This window comes from Ranitomeya variabilis, chromosome 3, assembly GCF_051348905.1.
Source record: "Ranitomeya variabilis isolate aRanVar5 chromosome 3, aRanVar5.hap1, whole genome shotgun sequence".
NCBI lineage: Eukaryota > Metazoa > Chordata > Amphibia > Anura > Dendrobatidae > Ranitomeya > Ranitomeya variabilis.
In genome coordinates, this window is record NC_135234.1 from 339326093 (window position 1) to 339343688 (window position 17596).

General features: G+C 45.8%; 1 protein-coding gene across 1 annotated transcript in view; it reads left to right on the forward strand.

Annotated features, from left to right (window-relative positions):
• The first annotated feature begins 16762 nt into the window (after window positions 1–16762).
• Window positions 16763–17596, forward strand: part of COL8A2 (collagen type VIII alpha 2 chain) — a 396338-nt gene continuing 395504 nt past the window's right edge. Inside the window, exon 1 of the mRNA XM_077295828.1 lies at window positions 16763–16943. The gene's annotated coding sequence lies outside the window, so the exon portion shown is untranslated. The remainder of the gene's footprint in view (window positions 16944–17596) is intronic.

Genomic DNA, 17596 nt, shown 5'->3' on the forward strand with positions numbered 1-17596 from the left:
GCAGGGCATCGAGATGTACATATCACCGGTACCTCCAAGTCCTAGGAAGAATGTGTGCATGCTATTGATGTTAAAAAAACATTACCTTGGGACATGGTGGAAAACCGGGCACCAGCGTGGTGTGCACAGGAGGGAGCCTCGACGTACGTTTCGCCGTTGCGGGCTTCGTCAGGAGGCGTGGCTTAATGTTAGAAGGGCTGGGAAATAAATATGGGTCAAAGGGGGTATACTGGCCAATCGGCGCGCACCCATCATGATGCGGAAGTCCCCCGGCCGGCGGATGCAGCAGCGCACCACGAGGTATGGGCGGGAGGACAGACGTCATCTCCGCCCATCTCCGTGGTAACGCCGCAAGCACCCGACACGGCCGAGGGCACCACAGCGCATGCGTGGGGTGTGCTCAGACCAGAGAGAGGGACGACAGAAGAACGATGCCGCAGGTGGAAAAAAGTAAGGAGCAAGTTGCACGGGGAGGGATAAGGGGCTTAACAACCAATTGATCAGGCGCATTGTTCCAAAAGTGAAAGCCAATAACCCCCTGGCTATGGTATATCGATGATATTTTCTTTATCTGGCAGGGCCCACGTCGCAATTGGATACCTTTCTTAACCGCCTCAATGTCAAGACATTGAATATCAGATTGACTTGGAAATATAGCCAAACTTCCATTGATTTTCTGGATTTGGTTATCTCCAAGTTGCCTGATGGCATTATAGCTACTGATGTTTTCCGCAAGAGCACGGCCACCAATGCATTGTTACACTTCTCCTCGTCCCATCCGCCGAAACTTAAGAGCTCCATACCTATTGGACAGTTTCTGCAGGCCCGCAGAATCTGTTCCAGTGATGACACCTTCTTTAGGCAGGCGGGAGATCTTACACGTCGGTTTAAGGATAGGGGCTACAAACAGGTTGATATCCAGAGAGGATATTTGCGGGCTGTACATTCAGACAGGTCCTCGCTCTTGGCAGGACCACCCAGGAGGTGCTCAGCCAATAATGCTTCAGCACCACGCTTCATTACACAATTTAATTCGAATTGGTCAAAGATCAATGAGATTTTTAAAAGACAGTGGCCGGTCCTTTTGACAGACAAGGACCTGTCTGGACAATTGACTCCGTATCCACTTATTACGTGGCGGAGATCTCGTACGCTGCGTGATACACTTTGCAGTAGTCATTATGTTCCCCCCAAAAGTAACCCCTTTGGCATCAACTCAAAAGGTCCCCCCTGGGGATGTTTCCCGTGTGGTAGCTGCTCTGCTTGCGAGTATATCTGCAGAACTAAGGAGTTCACTGACTCCGCTGGGGATAAGATGTATAAGATTGTGCACCATATCACTTGCAATACAGAAGCTATCATTTACTATGCAAAATGCCCGTGTAACCGCATTTATATTGGCATGACAATGAGGGCATTCAAGGTTCGTGTCCAGGAGCACATTAGGGATCTCAAAAATTCTGCCACGTGTTAAGAGCCTCTTCTGTTGAAGTCAATCCCTAGACACTTTTTTGATGTCCACCACAGCAACCCCAAGGGTCTGAGTTTTCGTGGCATTGACCATGTCTACATGGGGATTCGTGGTGGTAACATCAGGCAAAAACTTCTCCAAAAGGAGACACGCTGGATGGTTAATTTGGGCACACTTTCACCGATAGGCCTCAATGAGGCCATCAGTTTCAAGTCTTTTTTATGAATCCAGGCTGTTTTTAATTTTGTGTGTTGGGTTATTTTATATATTTCTTTTTTCTTTTGAGTCACATTTGTGTGTGTTTTTGTATGTTAGTATTTAATTTTATATCTTTATCTTTTGCTTAGATACCTACCTGTTTTTTCGTTTGTGACTTGCTCATTCTGGTGGGACTCCGTGGTGGACCTCATCGAACAGAAGATTGCTGCATCTATTGGGATATCAAAAAAATTCCATCAACTGCGGGACTGCTGCGCTACATCAATCTTCGCCCGGGTTCCATATTCTTTTATACGGGCCTATGTGGACATTTATGCTCTGAATTATTTATAACCGCCTTTATTGTATGGAATTAGCTGGTTTATATTTAGTTTTGCTATCACTATGCTGCTATGTATGTTATTAATCTTACAGTAGGGTTTTTTTTTTGAATGTCAGCTTCTTAGTTTTAGGTGCTGTTTTGTGCATACTTCTGTGACATGGTGTATCATGGTCACAGATTATGCATCTTTTCGCTTTGACCATCAGTCTTAGTATCTAGTATGTGTACATTTTCATACATTTATGTTCCATTTCTGTACCCTGTGTTGCCGCGCTAGATAGGGCTTATTATATTTCATTATTTATTCCTTTTCTACCTCCCATTGAATAACTAGTGCGTGCCCCCTTTCAGGGGGTTATTGGCTTTCACTTTTGGAACAATGCGCCTGATCAATTGTTTGTCCAGCCCCTTATCCCTCCCCGTGCAGCTTGCTCCTTACTTTTTTCCACCTGCGGCATCGTTCTTCTGTCGTCCCTCTCTCTGGTCTTAGCGCGCCCCACGCATGCGCTGTGGTGCCCTCGGCCGTGTCGGGTGCTTGCGGCGTTACCACGGAGATGGGCGGAGATGACGTCTGTCCTCCCGCCCATACCTCGTGGTGCGCTGCTGCATCCGCCGGCCAGGGGACTTCCGCATCATGATGGGTGCGCGCCGATTGGCCAGTATACCCCCTTTGACCCATATTTATTTCCCAGCCCTTCTAACATTAAGCCACGCCTCCTGATGAAGCCCGCAACGGCGAAACGTACGTCGAGGCTCCCTCCTGTGCACACCACGCTGGTGCCCGGTTTTCCACCATGTCCCAAGGTAATGTTTTTTTAACATCAATAGCATGCACACATTCTTCCTAGGACTTGGAGGTACCGGTGATATGTACATCTCGATGCCCTGCTCTGATTGAGCTCAGTCTCATTGGTATTTCATATGTGGGTTCATGTTATTTTCAACTCATCTACTCCATGGATGTACTGGTTATTCTAACTTTTTCTATTAATATCCTTTTGTGGAGTGTTGATTAGTCGTGTTACCCCACTACCTGTGACCATTTTGTATTTATGGGCATTTCCCAGCGTGTCTGTGTATCCAGGTAGCCTGGATTTGCTGTGCCTCTTTCCAGCACCTAATGCACATCTTTGATGCTGGTGTTGTTGTTGGTACGCCTTCCCTTTCACCGTTTTTTTGTCCATATGTAATTATTGCATTGTTGTGTATTTGATACTTTAATAAAATTACTTGTTTTTTGATACCTCTCCTGCTTGGTTGCGAATTTTTTGCATACATCTGTTTTTCCACTCTGCAACCCAGTGGGTCTTTTATAGGTTTATATGTTTTGGCTGAGAGGTATGCCCTCTGTTGGCCTAGAGGGTATTTTTGGTTTAGGTGTCTCTTGTTAATTCTTTTGTATCTACAGATCCTCCTACAGGGTATATGGATTATAAGAAGCGTGACAAAACCTGGGTTACACAACTCGGGACGGTGTTTGGTGAGAAACGGTCAATCGACAAAGACACACACGATATTAAAGACTTGAAACTGAAAATCAGGGATCTCTTGAAAAAGAGAACAAAAGTTTGGTGGAACAAGGCTGCTCTGGAACATTATTTGCAGAAAGATATTGTCCCCAGAGGCCTATGGGTCCAAATTTTTCCCACTTTGGGTGTGGAGGATCCCTCCTTCACGGCCAGGTGGGAGGAAACTCTCACTAAGTGCTCAAGGACTCTTTTGGAGCTATTGGTGGGAGCAGATAAGAGGTCTCTTGAAAATCTTGAGAAAGAGATTGAGAGTACACGAGAACAGATCCAGGGTGCCATCTCCAATGAGGAGTGCAAAAAATTTGATTTGTCTCTAGAAGAAGAGCTTTCTAAGTGGGAGTTGGAAATACAGAACAACAAAACCAAAAAATATTTACGAGATCTGGAAGACTATCAAAATAATCGTGTGTATCGGTGGCATCAGAAACTTTCTAAAAAACATTCCAGATCTTATTCCTTCTCCAGTTTATCCACCACCTCTGAGGGAGCATGTGGATATTCTTTTTTAGACAAAGTCGGTGGATCGGGAGTAGCGTCCCGTCCTCCACACCCGCCCACTCCAACTATCAAAAAGAAAAAACATCATTACAATATGAGAGACAAGAAGGCCAGGAGGTTTTAAAGGTAATCAATTTATCGCAACATCTTTTGAGTACACCACAATTAGAGGTGTTGTCTAGGGGCCTCTCCTTTTCACCGGTGGAGGGCTCTGACAGATTTACCTTGATCAAAGACTTACAACTCTTTGCAAGAAAATTAATTTTAAAAAAATATTTTGCCTCAAAATCTGACCCTTCTTTGTCTCCAACTGATCTTCAGGTTGTTATGACCCCAATGGCGAGGGTCTCAGAGGAACGTGGAAGTCTGCAGAATACAAAAATCCAGCTCATAGGGCAGTGGTAACTGGATTGACCATATATCTACTCCTAACGCCAACACTAGAAGTAGCCGGGGATCATTCCTACGTTGATTCTAGATGACACGCTCCAGCCGGAGAATCTAGCTACCCCTAGTAGAGGAAAACAAAAGACCTTTCTTGCCTCCAGAGAAGGGGACCCCAAAGCTGGATAGAAGCCCCCCACAAATAATAACGGTGAGGTAAGAGGAAATGACAAACACAGAAATGAACCAGGTTTAGCACAGAGAGGCCCGCTTACTGATAGCAGAATAAAGAAAGGTAACTTATATGGTCAACAAAAACCCTATCAAAATCCACACTGGAAATTCAAGAACCCCCGAACCGTCTAACGGTCCGGGGGGAGAACACCAGCCCCCTAGAGCTTCCAGCAAAGGTCAGGATATATATTTGGAACAAGCTGGACAAAAATACAAAACCAAAACAAATAGCAAAAAGCAAAAAGCAGACTTAGCTGATATTACTGGAACCAGGATCAGTAGACAAGAGCACAGCAGACTAGCTCTGATAACTACGTTGCCAGGCATTGAACTGAAGGTCCAGGGAGCTTAAATAGAAACACCCCTAACTAACGACCCAGGTGCGGATAAAAGGAATGACAGAAAAACCAGAGTCAAAAAACTAGTAACCACTAGAGGGAGCAAAAAGCAAATTCACAACAGTACCCCCCCCTTAGTGAGGGGTCACCGAACCCTCACCACGACCACCAGGGCGATCAGGATGAGCGGCATGAAAGGCACGAACTAAATCGGCCGCATGAACATCAGAGGCGACCACCCAGGAATTATCCTCTTGACCATAGCCCTTCCACTTGACCAGGTACTGAAGCCTCCGCCTGGAGAGGCGAGAATCCAAGATCTTCTCCACCACGTACTCCAACTCGCCCTCAACCAACACCGGAGCAGGAGGCTCAGCAGAAGGAACTACAGGCACAATGTACCGCCGCAACAAGGACCTATGAAATACATTGTGAATAGCAAACGACACAGGAAGATCCAGACGAAAAGATACAGGATTAAGGATTTTCAATATCTTGTAAGGCCCAATAAAACGAGGTTTAAATTTGGGAGAGGAGACCTTCATAGGAACAAAGCGGGAAGAAAGCCATACCAAATCCCCAACGCGTAGTCGGGGACCCACACCGCGGCGGCGGTTGGCAAAGCGCTGAGCCCTCTCCTGTGACAACTTCAAGTTGTCCACCACATGATTCCAGATCCGCTGCAACCTATCCACCACAGAATCCACCCCAGGACAGTCAGAAGGCTCCACATGACCCGAAGAAAAGCGAGGATGGAAACCAGAGTTGCAGAAAAAAGGCGAAACCAAGGTGGCGGAACTAGCCCGATTATTAAGGGCAAACTCAGCCAACGGCAAGAATGTCACCCAATCGTCCTGATCAGCAGAGACAAAACACCTCAAATAAGCCTCCAAAGTCTGATTGGTTCGCTCCGTCTGTCCATTAGTCTGAGGATGGAAAGCAGACGAAAACGACAAATCAATGCCCATCCTATTACAAAAGGATCGCCAGAACCTGGAAACGAACTGGGATCCTCTGTCTGACACAATATTCTCAGGGATGCCGTGCAAACGAACCACGTTCTGGAAAAACACAGGAACCAGATCGGAAGAGGAAGGCAGCTTAGGCAAAGGAACCAAATGGACCATCTTTGAGAAGCGATCACATATCACCCAGATAACGGACATGCCCTGAGATAGCGGAAGATCAGAAATGAAATCCATGGAGATATGTGTCCAAGGTCTCTTCGGGACAGGCAAGGGCAAGAGCAAACCGCTGGCACGAGAACAGCAAGGCTTAGCTCGAGCACAAGTCCCACAGGACTGCACAAATGACCGCACATCCCTTGACAAGGAAGGCCACCAAAAGGACCTGGCCACCAGATCTCTGGTGCCAAAAATTCCCGGGTGACCTGCCAACACCGAGGAATGAACCTCGGAAATGACTCTGCTGGTCCACTTATCCGGGACAAACAGTCTGTCAGGTGGACAAGACTCAGGCCTATCAGCCTGAAATCTCTGCAACACACGTCGCAGATCCGGAGAAATAGCTGACAAGATAACTCCATCTTTAAGAATACCAACAGGATCAGCGACTCCAGGAGCATCAGGCACAAAGCTCCTAGAAAGGGCATCGGCCTTCACACTCTTTGAACCTGGTAAATACGAGACAACAAAATCAAAGCGGGAGAAAAACAATGACCAGCGGGCCTGTCTCGGATTAAGGCGTTTAGCAGACTCGAGATACATCAGATTTTTGTGATCAGTCAAGACCACCACACGATGCTTAGCACCCTCGAGCCAATGACGCCACTCCTCAAATGCCCACTTCATGGCCAACAACTCCCGATTGCCCACATCATAATTTCGCTCGGCAGGCGAAAACTTCCTAGAGAAAAAGGCACAAGGTTTCATAACAGAGCAACCAGGGCCTCTCTGCGACAAAACGGCCCCTGCTCCAATCTCTGAAGCATCCACCTCGACCTGAAAGGGAAGTGAGACATCGGGCTGGCACAAAACAGGCGCCGAAGTAAACCGGCGTTTCAACTCCTGGAAAGCCTCCACGGCAGCAGGAGCCCAGTTAGCTACATCGGAGCCCTTCTTGGTCATATCCGTCAAAGGTTTCACAATGCTAGAAAAATTAGCGATAAAACGACGGTAGAAGTTAGCGAAACCCAAGAACTTCTGAAGACTCTTAACTGACGAGGGCTGAGTCCAATCAAGAATAGCTCGGACCTTGACTGGGTCCATCTCCACAGCAGAAGGGGAAAAAATGAACCCCAAAAAGGGAACCTTCTGTACACCAAAGAGACACTTTGAGCCCTTGACAAACAAAGAATTTTCACGCAAAATTTTAAAGACCAACCTGACCTGCTCCACATGCGAATCCCAATTATCAGAAAAAAACAAAATATCATCCAGATAAACAATCAAAAATTTATCCAGATACTTCCGGAAAATGTCATGCATAAAGGACTGAAAAACTGAAGGCGCATTGGAGAGCCCAAAAGGCATCACCAAGTACTCAAAATGACCTTCGGGCGTATTGAATGCGGTTTTCCATTCATCACCTTGCTTAATGCGCACAAGGTTGTACGCACCGCGAAGGTCTATCTTGGTGAACCACTTGGCACCTTTAATCCGGGCAAACAAGTCAGACAACAGCGGTAAAGGATACTGAAATTTGACAGTGATCTTATTTAAAAGCCGATAATCAATACAAGGTCTCAAAGATCCGTCCTTTTTTGCCACAAAAAAGAATCCCGCACCAAGAGGGGAAGAAGACGGACGAATATGTCCTTTCTCTAGAGACTCCTTGATATATGAACGCATAGCGGTATGTTCAGGTACCGACAGATTAAACAGTCTTCCCTTAGGAAATTTACTGCCTGGGATCAAATCTATAGCACAGTCACAGTCCCTATGAGGAGGCAGTGCACTGGACTCAGACTCACTGAAGACATCCTGATAATCAGACAAATACTCCGGAACTTCCGAAGGCGTAGAAGAAGCAATAGACACAGGCAGGGAATCCCCATGAATACCCCGACAGCCCCAACTTGAGACTGACATAGCCTTCCAGTCCAGGACTGGATTATGGGTCTGTAACCATGGCAGCCCTAAAACAACCAAATCATGCATTTTATGTAAAACCAGGAAACGTATCACCTCGCGGTGTTCAGGAGTCATGCACATGGTAACCTGTGTCCAATACTGCGGTTTATTTGCTGCCAATGGCGTAGCATCAATACCCCTAAGAGGAATAGGATTTTCTAATGGTTCAAGAGTAAAACCACAGTGCTTAGCAAATGACAGATCCATAAGACTCAGGGCAGCACCTGAATCTACAAACGCCATGACAGGATAAGACGACAGTGAGCAAATCAAAGTTACAGACAGAATAAATTTAGGTTGCAAATTACCAACGGTGACAGGACTAACAACCTTAGCTATACGTTTAGAGCATGCTGAGATAACATGTGTAGAATCACCACAGTAGTAGCACAAGCCATTCCGGCGTCTATGAATTTTCCGCTCATTTCTAGTCAGGATTCTATCATATTGCATTAACTCAGGTGTCTGTTCAGACAACACCATGAGGGAATTTGCGATTTTTCTATCACATTGCACCGAATTAGGTGTCTGTTCAGACAACACCATGAGGGAATTTGCGGTTTTGCGCTCCCGCAACCGCCGGTCAATTTGAATAGCCAGTGCCATAGTATCATTCAGACCTGTGGGAATGGGAAAACCCACCATAACATTCTTAATGGCTTCTGACCTAGGATTTCTGATAACATAGTCTTGTATGCCCTGCACACGAGTAGCCAGCTGGTCCACACTTGTAATCAAGGTCTGGACATTTAATACTGGCCTGGCAAACTGTTATGACCCCAATGGCGAGGGTCTCAGAGGAACGTGGAAGTCTGCAGAATACAAAAATCCAGCTCATAGGGCAGTGGTAACTGGATTGACCATATATCTACTCCTAACGCCAACACTAGAAGTAGCCGGGGATCATTCCTACGTTGATTCTAGATGACACGCTCCAGCCGGAGAATCTAGCTACCCCTAGTAGAGGAAAACAAAAGACCTTTCTTGCCTCCAGAGAAGGGGACCCCAAAGCTGGATAGAAGCCCCCCACAAATAATAACGGTGAGGTAAGAGGAAATGACAAACACAGAAATGAACCAGGTTTAGCACAGAGAGGCCCGCTTACTGATAGCAGAATAAAGAAAGGTAACTTATATGGTCAACAAAAACCCTATCAAAATCCACACTGGAAATTCAAGAACCCCCGAACCGTCTAACGGTCCGGGGGGAGAACACCAGCCCCCTAGAGCTTCCAGCAAAGGTCAGGATATATATTTGGAACAAGCTGGACAAAAATACAAAACCAAAACAAATAGCAAAAAGCAAAAAGCAGACTTAGCTGATATTACTGGAACCAGGATCAGTAGACAAGAGCACAGCAGACTAGCTCTGATAACTACGTTGCCAGGCATTGAACTGAAGGTCCAGGGAGCTTAAATAGAAACACCCCTAACTAACGACCCAGGTGCGGATAAAAGGAATGACAGAAAAACCAGAGTCAAAAAACTAGTAACCACTAGAGGGAGCAAAAAGCAAATTCACAACACAGGTCCTGAGTGACCTTGAATCTTTGGAGGCGGAGAATGTCTGCGTTGCGTCTCCCTCTGCTCCCGTACACCTATATCGGCGATCGCATACCTTTCCGCCCTTGTCCGCCTGCCCTTCAGTGGAGATATTTGTCAAGTTGGTGGGGAAAGAGATTGATAGATTGAGTATGGACCCTGTCCATGACAACCAGACTTCTCCACTGAGGAAGGCAATTAAGGAGCTAAATGATATGAAATATGTCGTTATTAAGCAGGCGGATAAGGGCGGCAATGTTGTGATTTGGCCGGTTTCACTCTATGAGGCTGAGGCTTTCCGACAGCTTCGGAGACCTGAACACTATAGAAAGCTGGACAACATACCTCTACCAGGTTTCCAACGGAGATTAAAATCTCTCCTCAATGAGGGTGTGGAATGTTCAGCCATTACTGATAAGATGAGAGATGCTCTTTTCCCTGAGTTTCCTGTTGTTCCAACCTTTTATTTACTGCCCAAGGTTCACAAGTATCCCTCTTGCCCACCAGGCAGACCCATTGTCTCGGGCATGGGGGGTCTTTGTGAACCTTCGTGCCAATTCATTGATTTTTATTTGAAAAAATGTGTGGAGACTCTTCCATCGTTTGTGAAGGATACCACGGATGTGTTGAGGAGGCTGGATGGCCTTGCTCTTGAGGATGACATGTGGCTGGTGACTTGCGACGTGGAGTCCCTGTACACGTCGATAGGCCATGGCCACGGGATGCGGGCTGCTAAATTCTTTTTGGATATGACCAATCTTGGACCGGAACTTATTAACTTTATTTTGGAACTATTGGAGTTCATATTGACTCATAATTTTTTTGTGTTCAAGGACCGCCCCTTCCTACAGCTCCAGGGCACCGCTATGGGGGCGTCTTGTGCGCCCTCGTATGCTAATTTGTTCCTGGGGCTGTGGGAGAGGGATGTGGTCCTTGACACACCCGGTCACAACTCCGTCATCTCGTGGCTACGGTATATCGACGATATTTTCTTTATCTGGCAGGGCTCCACGTCGCAATTGGATACCTTTCTTAACCGCCTCAATGTCAATACATTGAATATCAGATTGACTTGGAAATATAGCCAAACTTCCATTGATTTTCTGGATTTGGCTATCTCCAAGTTGCCTGATGGCATTATAGCTACTGATGTTTTCCGCAAGAGCACGGCCACCAACGCATTGTTATACTTCTCCTCGTCCCATCCGCCGAAACTTAAGAGCTCCATACCTATTGGACAGTTTCTGTGGGCCCGCAGAATCTGTTCCAGTGATGACACCTTCTTTAGGCAGGCGGGAGATCTTACACGTCGGTTTAAGGATAGGGGCTACTAACAGGTTGATATCCAGAGAGGGTATTTGCGGGCTGTACATTCAGACAGGTCCTCGCTCTTGGCAGGACCACCCAGGAGGTGCTCAGCCAATAATGCTTCAGCACCACGCTTCATTACACAATTTAATTCGAATTGGTCAAAGATCAATGCGATTTTTAAAAGACACTGGCCGGTCCTTTTGACAGACAAGGACCTGTCTGGACAATTGACTCCGTATCCACTTATTACGTGGCGGAGATCTCGTACGCTGCGTGATACACTTTGCAGTAGTCATTATGTTCCCCCCAAAAGTAACCCCTTTGGCATCAACTCAAAAGGCCCCCCCTGGGGATGTTTCCCGTGTGGTAGCTGCTCTGCTTGCGAGTATATCTCCAGAACTAAGGAGTTCACTGACTCCGCTGGGGATAAGATGTATAAGATTGTGCACCATATCACTTGCAATACAGAAGCTATCATTTACTATGCAAAATGCCCGTGTAACCGCATTTATATTGGCATGACAACGAGGGCTTTCAAGGTTCGTGTCCAGGAGCACATTAGGGATCTCAAAAATTCTGCCACGTGTTCCGAGCCTCTTCTGTTGAAGTCAATCCCTAGACAGTGTTTTGATGTCCACCACAGCAACCCCAAGGGTCTGAGTTTTCGTGGCATTGACCATGTCTACATGGGGATTCGTGGTGGTAACATCAGGCAAAAACTTCTCCAAAAGGAGACACGCTGGATGGTTAATTTGGGCACACTTTCACCGATAGGCCTCAATGAGGCCATCAGTTTCAAGTCTTTTTTATGAATCCAGGCTGTTTTTAATTTTGTGTGTTGGGTTATTTTATATATTTCTTTTTTCTTTTGAGTCACATTTGTGTGTGTTTTTGTATGTTGGTATTTAATTTTATATCTTTATCTTTTGCTTAGATACCTACCCGTTTTTTCGTCTGTGACTTGCTCATTCTGGTGGGACTCCGTGGTGGACCTCATCGAACAGAAGATTGCTGCATCTATTGGGATATCAAAAAAATTCCATCAACTGCGGGACTGCTGCGCTACATCAATCTTCGCCCGGGTTCCATATTCTTTTATACGGGCCTATATGGACATTTATGCTCTGAATTATTTATAACCGCCTTTATTGTATGGAATTAGCTGGTTTATATTTAGTTTTGCTATCACTATGCTGCTATGTATGTTATTAATCTTACAGTAGGGTTTTTTTTTTGAATGTCAGCTTATTAGTTTTAGGTGCTGTTTTGTGCATACTTCTGTGACATGGTGTATCATGGTCACAGATTATGCATCTTTTCGCTTTGACCATCAGTCTTAGTATCTAGTATGTGTACATTTTCATACATTTATGTTCCATTTCTGTACCCTGTGTTGCCGCGCTAGATAGGGCTTATTATATTTCATTATTTATTCCTTTTCTACCTCCCATTGAATAACTAGTGCGTGCCCCCTTTCAGGGGGTTATTGGCTTTCACTTTTGGAACAATGCGCCTGATCAATTGGTTTTCCAGCCCCTTATCCCTCCCCGTGCAACTTGCTCCTTACTTTTTTCCACCTGCGGCATCGTTCTTCTGTCGTCCCTCTCTCTGGTCTGAGCGCGCCCCACGCATGCCCTCGGCCGTGTCGGGTGCTTGCGGCGTTACCACGGAGATGGGCGGAGATGACGTCTGTCCTCCCGCCCATACCTCGTGGTGCGCTGCTGCATCCGCCGGCCGGGGGACTTCCGCATCATGATGGGTGCGCGCCGATTGGCCAGTATACCCCCTTTGACCCATATTTATTTCCCAGCCCTTCTAACATTAAGCCACGCCTCCTGACGAAGCCCGCAATGGCGAAACGTACGTCGAGGCTCCCTCCTGTGCACACCACGCTGGTGCCCGGTTTTCCACCATGTCCCAAGGTAATGTTTTTTTAACATCAGTAGCATGCACACATTCTTCCTAGGACTTGGAGGTACCGGTGATATGTACATCTCGATGCCCTGCTCTGATTGAGCTCAGTCTCATTGGTATTTCATATGTGGGTTCATGTTATTTTCAACTCATCTACTCCATGGATGTACTGGTTATTCTAACTTTTTCTATTATTATCCTTTTGTGGAGTGTTGATTAGTCGTGTTACCCCACTACCTGTGACCATTTTGTATTTATGGGCATTTCCCAGCGTGTCTGTGTATCCAGGTAGCCTGGATTTGCTGTGCCTCTTTCCAGCACCTAATGCACATCTTTGATGCTGGTGTTGTTGTTGGCACGCCTTCCCTTTCACCGTTTTTTTGTCCATATGTAATTATTGCATTGTTGTGTATTTAATACTTTAATAAAATTACTTCTTTTTTGATACCTCTCCTGCTTGGTTGCGAATTTTTTGCATACATCTGTTTTTCCACTCTGCAACCCAGTGGGTCTTTTATAGGTTTATATGTTTTGGCTGAGAGGTATGCCCTCTGTTGGCCGAGAGGGTATTTTTGGTCTACGTTCACATTAGCGTTCGGCGCCGCAGCGTCGGGCGCCGCAGCGTCGCCGCATGCGTCATGCGCCCCTATATTTAACATGGGGGGCGCATGGACATGCGTTGTGCTGCGTTTTGCGATGCATGCGTTTTTTTGGCCGCAAGCGTTGGGCGCAGAGAACGCAACAAGTTGCATTTTTTTTGCATCCAACTTTCGGCAAAAAAGGACGCATGCGTCGCAAAACGCAGCGTTTTATCGTGTGTTTTGTTGCGTTTTTGTTTGCGTTGTGCGTTGCGTCGCCGACGCTGCGGCGCACAACGCAAATGTGAACGTAGCCTAACCTCAATGATGTCTCCGCCGGTCTCTGAGGCTGCACTCGCAGTTCAGTCACCAGTGGTTCTCAGCCTGGACTGTCGCATTTTAGCACCGTCCAGGTTGAATACTGTTTTTTCCCCAGACATGGATTACATGGATTACAGCGTGGGACAGAATGACGGAGAGGTGAGGGATATTGTTGTTTTTTATTTTGGTTTTGTTACAGAAGACGAAGGCTTTGGTGAGAATAACTGTGTTTGTTATTTTTAAATAAAAAAGTAGAAGTGTGTTTTGTTTCATTTCTAATATAGGACTTTATTCTGGCTGTGTATTTATTTACCATACAACTATAGGATTAGTAATGGATCGGTGTCTTATAGACGCCTCTCCATTACTAAGCCATGGGCTTGATGTCACCTGACAATACAAAGGTGACATCAACCCCACAAATATGAACCCCACTTGCCACCGCTACAGGGCAAGTGGGAAGAGCTGGGCAAAGTGCTAGAATTGGTGCATCTAATAGATGTGCCTTTTCTGGGCAGCTGTGGGCTGCTATTTTTAAGCTGGGGCAATATCCATGGCCCCTTACCAGCTTGAGAATAGCAGCACCCCAGCTGTTTGCTTTAGCAAGGCTGGTTGTCAAAAATGGGGGGGAATCCCACTCCATTTTTTTAAAAATAATTATTTATTTAAATAATTAAAAAATATGGCATGGGGATTCCTCCTCTCTTGATAACCAGCCTTATTGAAGCTAACAGCTGAGGGTTGCAGCCCCCAGCTTTGAGTTTTGCCTTTTTTTTTAATTATTTATTTACAGAGCAGGAGCCAGCAAATGAATACTCCCATCAGTCGCTCCTGCTCTCACTGCTATTAGTGGCAACAGGTGTTGGACGATGGGAGCAGTAGTCCCATCTGCTGACATCAGTGACCGGAGGTAAATTTTATACCTCCAATCACAACTGCGCACTCACGCTGTCATTTGACAGCGTTGGAACTGCTGTTCTCTAACGGGCAGGGATGATTTCATCGCCGATCATAAGCAGTGTTTGCCATGCTGTCATGCACATGGCAGTGTGGCAAACACTGGATGTTTGGGTCCTTCATTCAAGTGAATGGGGTCCAGGTTCGGGTCCAGGTACTGTTCTGGTACCCGAACCCAAACTTTTTGTAACTGTTCGGCAGAACCTGCGGGACCCGAACATCCAGGTGTCCACCCATCTCTAAACAGATTTGAAATTCAACTCGTTTCGAGGTCATGCAGGACCTTTTCCACAGGATGAAAACCCATTAGGTTTTCGCCCTTAAAAAGACATCCTGCATGACCTCGAAATGCGTTGACCTTAACACCTGTTAAATAAAGTTTTCAAGAAAGTCATCTCGTCGATAGTCTCCATCAATAGCGCATCAAGTGACACTTTACCCAGATTCACAGATAATTCAGAGTATCTATATATATAATTGTCTAAGGGGTACTTTCGTCTTTTTGTCGGCAACTTCCGTCACGGAAATCCAGTGTCGCTGATTGGTCTCGCCAGCTGCCTGTCATGGCTGCCGCAACCAATCGGCGACGGGCACAGTCCGGTTAGTCCCTCCCTACTCCCCTGCAGTCAGTGCCCGGCGCCCGCTCCATACTCCCCTCCAGTCACCGCTCACACAGGGTTAATGCCAGCGGTAACGGACCGCATTATGCCGCGGTGTAACGCACTCCGTTACCGCTGCTATTAACCCTGTGTGTCCCCAACTTTTTACTATGGATGCTGCCTATGCAGCATCAATAGTAAAAAGATGTAATGTTAAAAGTAAAAAAAAACCTGCTATTCTTAATTTTCATCGTCTGACGATGCGCTCGCGCCGGCCGCCATCTGCCGTTCCCAGAGATGCATTGCGAAATTACCCAGAAGACTTACCGGTCTCGCGAGACCGCTAAGTCATCTGGGTAATTTTGCAATGCATCCTGGGAACGGAAGATGGCGGCAGCCGCGCGCACATTGCCAGAGCTTCGCTGGATCCCGGCGGGTGAGTATGTAACTATTTTTTTTTTAACACGGATATGGTGCCCATACTGCTAAATACTGCGTGGGCTGTGTTATGTACCGCGTGGCTGCTATATACTACATGGGCAGTGTTATATACTGCGTGGGCTGTGTGATATACTGTGTGGGCTGTGCTATATACTACATGGGCGTGTTATATACTACGTGGCTGCTATATACTGCGTGGGCTGTGTTATGTAGTACGTGGGCTCTGTTATATACTGCATGGCTTGTGTTAACGCATCGGGTATTCTACAATATGTATGTATGTATGTATATAGCAGCCACATAGTATATAGCACAGGCCACGTAGTATTTGTCTGCTATACACTACATGGCTCCTATATACTATGTGGCCTGTGCTATATACTATGTGGCTGCTATATACATACATACATATTTTAGAATACCCGATGCGTTAGAATCGGGCCACAATCTAGTTTATCAATATTCAGGGTGACATGTCAAAAAGGATGGTTTCTGAAAGACTATTATCAATGGACCTATTACGATGACAAGAAGGGACTGTGGTCACTTCTTAAAGAATATCATATAACTGTCCATATTAATGCAGATGAAATCCATGCACATTCTCATGAGGAATGCTTCTATAATAGTGGGTGCATTGCAGAAATAGTTTCTAATGGTTCTCTCCTCTCCCGTCAGTAACTTATATCACATTCACATTGCATTAATTCTGAGGTTACATCAGAATTAAACCAAGACAACTTTCTAATATTAGAGCATCATCGGTGAAGCCATTCCTTCATTCCTTTCACCTCCTCCCAAACACTCTTATTATGGTCATGCATCTCTTTCAAGATTTTGTTTTCCTTCAGGAAAAAATAAGAAAAGAGAATAAATAGACTTTAGAGGTTTTCTGTGAAATTGAAAAGTAATCTGGGGGCTGGAATCCACTCAGAACCTCTTGGTCTCTGCCCATTCTCTCTTCTTACATACTCCCACCCCTCTTTCTTAAAGAGAGTTTACCCATCCTGACTACTCACATGTGAAACCTCTTTTGCTGAGCTGTGCACCACTGGCTGCTCTCAGGCTGCAAGGTGCTAGTAGTAGTAGACTGCACTCATCCATCTGTTCTGGCTGCAGACAATCATTGCAGTCTTCTTCAGGAGCCAGAAACAGGAGCAACCTAATGCCAAGCAGACAGCTGGGACCACAAAGGTAAGCAGAAGGCACTTTTTCCAAGCAGTTAACTAGATGGTATTCAGTTATTCTGATCTGCTTTACTTAACTTTAAAACAAGGTTTTCTCAGAAAATACAAAGTATAATGTGTGAAGAAAGAAAGTTTTCAGGCATTTCTTAGTGGGTAGATAACATTCTTCAAGTAATTGTAATCAAGGTGAATGTTTTACTTGGGAAATGCCATCTTGGGACTGAATTCCTCTGCCAAGAACCATCTAGTAATTGTAGAGCAACAGGTGCATAGGGACTTTTCCTCCCACTACTGATTGATTTTATCAAGTGACAGCTGCAGTTCACAAGGCTGCAGGCATAATGTACTCACATGACTGCAAAGATTAAAGGGGTTGTCCAGGACTAAACAACTGATGACTTGTTTATCTCCAATTCTGTCAAATGGGCGATAAAGTGCAGTACTCGGCCACAGGCACTTAGCAATGTATGAGGTTGCTGTATTACACCCTATAGATCCATAGGGCAGATTTCAGATAGTTGGTGGCGTGCCTGTGTCAGACTCCACTGATCAATGACTTCTAAGTCCCAGAAACCCCTTTAATCAGCAAGTCTTTCTATATATCTGGCCATAGGTAAGTGATCTCCAGAATGTGCATTAATAAGATGGAAAAGGTAGCCT